Source organism: Penaeus monodon, chromosome 37 (genome assembly GCF_015228065.2).
Source record: "Penaeus monodon isolate SGIC_2016 chromosome 37, NSTDA_Pmon_1, whole genome shotgun sequence".
NCBI lineage: Eukaryota > Metazoa > Arthropoda > Malacostraca > Decapoda > Penaeidae > Penaeus > Penaeus monodon.
In genome coordinates, this window is record NC_051422.1 from 5,795,298 (window position 1) to 5,802,797 (window position 7,500).

The following is a 7,500-nucleotide window of genomic DNA, read 5'->3' on the forward strand; positions in this document are numbered from 1 at the left end:
TCCCCTTCCTTCCTTCTTCCTTCCAATCCCTCCCCTCTTCTCCTTCCCTCCCCTCCCCTCCCTCCCTTCTCTTCCCTCCCTTCCCTCCCCTCCCTCCCCTCCCTCCCCGTCCCTTCCCCTCCCCTCCCTCCCTTCCCCTCCCTTCCCTCCACACCTCCAAGAGCCAAATCCTTCCGGCCTCAAAGTCACGCTTGGTATTAGGATCAATAAGGCTCTCTTCGCGACTTGAATATATGAGCAAAAGCAATTATATCTTGACGTAATTATAATGCAGAGGGACACGTGCACTAAAAGGTTGGCCGCTCTGTTATGATATCTGTAATAAATGTGATGATGGTGATGATAATGATGATGGAGTAATGGTTATTGCGTTATGATATCTGTAATAAGTGTGATGATGACGATAATGATGATGGAGTAAGGGTGACTGGGTTATAATATCTGTAATAAGTGTGATGATGATGATGATGATGATAATGATGGAAAAAAATTATGATTGTCGTGAGAATAGTAATGATGATTGTGTAATATCAGTATCATGGGGAATTTTTGGTAGTATTCTAAATAATTATGATAATAACAAATATACTGTTGATAGCAGAAATGAGAAGGATAAGGATAATGACTGACTGATTGATCATTGCCTCGTCAACAGCTAGGGTCATTAGCGGGGAATATCTTGTGGGATTTAAAAAGTTACAATAACTAAAAATAATGATAATAATGATGATGCTGATAATGATGATGAAAATGATAAAAGTAATGATAGTTATGATGAGATTCCTAATTAATAATAATGATGATGATGATGATGATGATGATGATGATGATGATGATGATGATGATGATGATGATGATGATGATAGTAATAATAATATCAATAGTAATAACAGTAATAATAATATTAATATTAGTAATAGTAATAATAATAATAAAAATAGTAATAATAATAATAGCAACTACAACAACACAATAACAACAACAATAACAACAATAATAATAAAAACAACAATAGCAATGTAACAATACTCCTACTACTGCTACTACTACTAATTGTTACTATCACTATACTACAAATACTACTAATAATAACGATAATAATAATAATGATGATGATAACAACAACATCAACAAGAACTTCTTTCCCAGATATTCGAGAAGCAAAACTCGGAAAACATGAAGTAATATGATCCTTCGTGCACGCCATAGGCTACAGGAGTAATAAAAAGGCAATAGCTGGGGTATAAAGCTGCCTTGGCAACGGTGCTGGAAATTGGTCGTGTTCTTCCGTATTGTAATTTTTTTGCTGTTGTTGTTGTTGTTGTTGGTGGTGGTGGTGGTGGTGGTGGTATTATTGTTGTTGTTGTTGTTGCGATGCTTTTGTTGCTGAAGTTATATTTGTTGTTTCCGTTGGTAGTGGTACTGTTATTGTTGTTCTGTTGTTTATATTGTTATCATATGGTGGTGTTACTGTTGCCATTGGTTTTTTTTTTTTTTTATAATTCTGTCTTTTTCTAACATAAAAAAAACAATGGATAGTCACTGAAACAACCAACAGAAATTACATTCAAAATTAGTTAAGAACACAATAATAAAAAATCTGAAACGGCACTACAGTAGCTTTAATTAAGTAACGTTCTTGGCTACAAATTACAACTGAAATGAATTCTAGACCTCCTTGTCTTGTTTACAACTACTTTTACAGAGGTGTTTAGGAGTCCCTGTGTAGGTGTGCGTGGCTTCATAAACGCACATACGCACATACTTGCTCATACACATACATATACGCAAACAAAATCATACAGAGACATACAGATCAACATACACATAGGCAAATAGATAACAAGATAGATATCTAGATAAATACATAAGTAAGTAGGTAGACAGACAGACAGTGTGTGAGACAAAAAGACAGATAGATAGTAGACGGCAGGAAGACAGGAAGGTAAGTCGATAGAAAGATATCTACACAAGCAGACATATAGAAAATAAAAATATCTGTCTATCTCATTTTTCACGCAGACAGACAGATAAAAGATTTTTATACTGGTAGGCAGACAAAAAAATAAAGACATGTGTTTATCTGTTTTTAGACAGACAGATGGGTAGACAGCTAGGGAGGTAATAGAGATATTTACACTGGAAGGAAGACAAAAAGAAAAAGAATCCCGCGCTCCTTTTTTTTATTATATATATATATATATATATATATATATATATATATATATATATATATATATATATATATATATATATATATATATATATATATATATATTTTTAACAGAACAACATTTAAACAAACACAGTTATGTAGATAATTTATGTAGTTAACAAACAGATGTTTTCATTGGCAGGTAGATCAAATTAAAGGTATCTGTCTGTCTGTTCATCAAGGAGAAAATGTTTAGATACAGATAGGTAAATAGGCAGAAAGACAGAAAATAAAGATATTTGTCTGTTTTTTTCAGACAGAAATAGAGAGACAGAGAGGAAGATAAGCAGACAGGTTGCCAGATACATAGAGATATATTTATACAGGCACACAGACAGAAAATAAAAATATATCTCTGTCTGTTTGTCTACTTCTCAGATAGAAATAGATCGACAGACAGATAGATGGATAGACAGACAAGATGATAGATGAAAAGAGAAACATTTACACTGGCAGACAGATGAAAAAAATAAAGATATCTGAAAAGCCATCTTGCTTAGGCACACAAAAGGACATTTGCAAGTATAAAATCTTTTATCCTTGCGCGCACTTAGCTGCGGTTTGTCACCATTATTAATAAACGTAAGTTAATGCGATAATTATGAAATACACTTAAGCCTCGGAAACAAAGCGTTGTTTCATGCGGCGGGGTTGCCACTTTGCATTTTGTTTTCGTGGTTAACGGACAGGGCGAGATAACTCCATAAATTGAAATTTGTGTGTGTGCGCAGGCATAGGCACACACACACACAAGCACATACATACACGCACGGGCGTGCACACACACACACACACACACACACACACACACACACACACACACACACACACACACACACACACACACACACACACACACACACATTTTTTCTTCTTTTTTGCTTAGTGCATATATATGTTTAGGAAAATAAAAAATTGTATACTATTCGTATTTTCAAGTTCTCTTCCTTCTGCCTTGATGTAGATATGTGTTTAGGTGTATTCACGGATTCATAAAACTATTGCTGTTTTTTTTTTTTTTTTTTTTTTTTTTTTTTTTTTTTTTTTGAATGGGCGATTAGATGGGTTATATGGACCTGCGAACAAAGAAACAATTCTTGGGTTGTTTCCTTTGTTTATATTTTCCTGCTGATCCTCTTTTCCTTCTTTCAAGGTGCCTGGCTTTTTTGTTATTTTATTTCTTATTTTATTATTATCATTTATTATTATTTAGAAAATCAGCACCCCATGCTCACGCACTCGCACTGGCATGCGGCGAGTTATTAATTAGGATAAATTAGGACTCTTTTTTTTTTTCAGCAGCCTTTAGCTCTAGCACTTTGAAATTGCTTTTATTTGTTTACGCGCAATATAAAATAACAATTATAGGTCCTTTTTAGTATTTCTTTATTGTTTTTCCTGGTTTTATCTATTAGCATTTTCAAATGTGATTAGTTCAATGTTCACTTAAATTAATTACGCTAAACATTAAGGATTATTATTATTGTTATTATTATTATTATTATTATTATCATCATTATTATCATTATTATTATTATTATTATTATTATTATTATTATTATTATTATTATTATATCATCATTGTTATATTATATATTATCTATTTATTATTATATATTATTATTATATTATTATTATTATTATCATTTATTATTATCATTCTATATTTATCATTATTATATTATTTATTATTTTTATTATTATTATTATATATTATTATATTATTATTATTATTATTATTATTATTATTATTATTATTATTATTATTATTATTATTATTATTATTATTATTAATATTATTATTATTATTATCATTATTATCATTATTATTATTATTATTTATTATTATTATTATTATTATTATTTATTTATTTATTTTTTCCAGCTAGAGGGTCGTGTTATTTAAAATCAGGGAAAAAGAAAATTGAAGTCAGTAAGAATATTAATCCGTTCCTATTTTTATGATGTTTTACAGTATATATGAATATATTTGTATTTCTATAGGTAATAGGCACATATGTAAATACTCTTTATATCAATACCATTACGTTTTGCATCGTCTGTACATAATTATTATTTGTTCCCAGAACCTTCTCTATGCAAAAAGTTAGAAAATATGATCTTGACAACAATTAAAGTTAGAACAGACTGCGGGAATCTGGAAATCTGAAAAATCCAAGTCATGATAAAGTTTCAGAAAGAATTATCCCATTTCACACAGAAAGAAATCTGCGACAAACTGTTCACACACTTTATTTTCGGATCTGACCTTTCGTTGATGACTTTCGTTGATTATAGAGCTCGACGCATCAGTGAGAAGAATAGATGTTCGTTGTTTGGTTTTCTCATGATGTCATATTGTAAAGGTCCCTGAACGCAAACTCGAAGTGTGATTATAGTTGATTATATAAACAGCTTGTTATATATATATTTATCCTTTATTGGAACATTAGCATAGCTTTATATTCCTTTCAGTGTTCACAGATTATCCTATTTTGTTATAACCTGAGTAAGTGATCACATAATCTCATATGTATATTTCTTTCTTTCAATTAGATTCGCAGCCACGAGAGAGTAGAGGTTCGGTATTGCAAATGCAGAGGCGACGTCGGGGATTAGATTCATGTACAAAACGTGGTGTTCATGTGTTCTGTTCTTCTGTGTAGACTCTTGCACGCACGCTCTGAACCGTGGATTATATGAACATCTTGTCATAGATTCCTTCTTGTTACTAGGATAATGCTTTCTGGAGCTTTATCGTCATGACCTGAATTTCTTTCTGTTTGATGTCTATATATTTACGTAAATCGTTATAAGGTTACGAGAACTTCGCCATCTATCTGTCAACACAGTTAAAGATATGTTTATGTATACTGTGAATTTGCCGTGTTTAATGAACTCACAAGCACTCTCCCTTTCTTTCAAATCATACTAGATATCAATGATGGAAGTATTCAAGGCAATTTTTATGCATTAACAGCGGGAAAAATGAACGTAAAAGGTAATTGCTTTGACGTCATAACCGCCGGCAAAAATATTTTCCTTATCGACTTACATCCAGTGTTACCAGATCTGACCTTATTCTCTGGGGATTTTTTTTCTCAAAATGTATAATTTACCGAACATTTTTTTTCCAATAAGAATAGGAATCATCTGCTAAACAGGTCTTTGAAATATTTTCACGTGAGCTACTAATTGCAATTTGCCAGATATAGTACAGTAAAATCAAACAGAAGCATAATAACTTACTAACACAAACACAGGTACGTGTACACAGAGATAAAATAAATTCATTGAATGAAATAACTCTTGACCTTTATCATACGATCTCTAGAATCACGGAAACAGATTCCTATAATCCCAGGCTGAGAGAGTAAGATAGGTATTAAAAAAATGGGTAAAAATTGATAGTGTCTGGTCTGTGAGCTACGTACAATACACTGAAAAACAAGTAAAAACCGTTCTATATCCGGGGTTTCATTCAGGTAGAATATTCTTTAGTGAATCACGACGAAGAAATATTAAAGTAGTGGGTGCTTGATTTTTTTATTCTTAGTTTTCCAATTTAAATGAGCGATTGTGTGCTTATTTACTTATATACTGTTTTCTTTCGTCTTATCACTGTGTTTTTGTATTGTGAATCTGTTTCATCTTGAAAGGGATGCAGATTCAGAGTATGTAATCTATCGTACTGTTCATATAAGAAACAAAAGTTACGTAACAAGTCATACATGAAAAAAAAAACAGAAAAAAATCTGTTGTGAATATTTCTTTCAAATGATATTGGTCGCTCTCACTCACTCTTAATTATATATTCAAGTAAAAAGATTAACAGATCTGGATGATATGTCTAATATATATATTATATATATATATATATATATATATATATATATATATATATATATATATATATATTTGTTCGATTAAATATATCGGACAACTGTCATCATATAGAATTACAAGATTGATTATTCTACTGCACATATTTTTTGTGTATTAAAGGTATAAAATACAGCTGACAATGTATATTTTCCATATTTTCCATATATATGATTTCTTTCATAACAGATATGTTTTTTTATTTAATGTTTTAGATTATCTTATATTTTATATTATATTTCTTTATTTGTTATTATTATTTTAGTAATATATGTCTTAAGGAATATTTTTTTCCTTTTATTTCCTTTTGTTATAAAATATTTTAGATTTTATTTCGTTAAAAAAATACCTAAGTTAAGTATAATATCAAGAGCAAACATAGGAAGATATATGTCTGTAAAGATTATTTTAAATTTTAGATTTTACTTTAGACCATTAGAAATACACGTAGTAAGAATAATTTCAAAAGCAAATTGCAGGAATAAATGCATTTTCCTCTTTCAGATTTTCCAAAAGGCGCTGAAGTCACATCCATCTCCCCGACTGGCAACTAAACTCATTTAATTTTCATGGTTTCGTTAGCGAGACATTTGGTCAGCTGTTTACCTCGGCTGGCCCGACCGAACGTTTCCTAATTGGCGATCTGAACGCCGGTCGCTGATTGGCTGGCGTCGTAATACACTGAGAACCTCTGCTCCGTGCTTTGTCTCGCCGAAATCCGCTCGCTTTGTTTACTCCCGGCGAATGCGGTGTGTGTGTGTGGGGGGGGGGGGGGTGACTGGTGAAAGAAGTCACAGCAGGTCACTTTGGTTGCATTTACGTGTTTTCGTATTTTTGTATGTATCTATAAATACATAATAAAAAATAACAACAATAAATAAACAATACAAATAAGATATTCATAATCATGCATTATCAAGTCGGGTTGCAGCTAATATCCACCTCCTATGCTTAATTGATTTCAAGAGATTGCAAGACGTGGTGTTGCAATGCCTGTCTTTCTTCGTCGGTCTGTGGCTTCAAATGATTTTACATAACCCGGGTTTCTGGTGTTTTAATCACTCATCTTTTTACTGAACATAAATCTGTAGACTCATCTTTTTTACTATCCCTAAATCAGATTTTTTATTTTTTTATTTATTTTTTTTACTGTACATTACTCCGTTCACTCATATTTTTACTGTACATAAATCTGATCGCTATATGTTCTTTTTACAGTACATAATTCTGATAACTCATCTTTTAACTGTACATAATGTTGATCACTTACCATTTTACGTTTCATAATACTGCCGGCTATTTATGACGCTTGATTACCTTTATGGCGACGATGTGTGAGTTCGATGATAAAGCCTTTGGATTAAAATGTCTGTGCCTTCTTAAGTAATCAAAAGGATATTTGG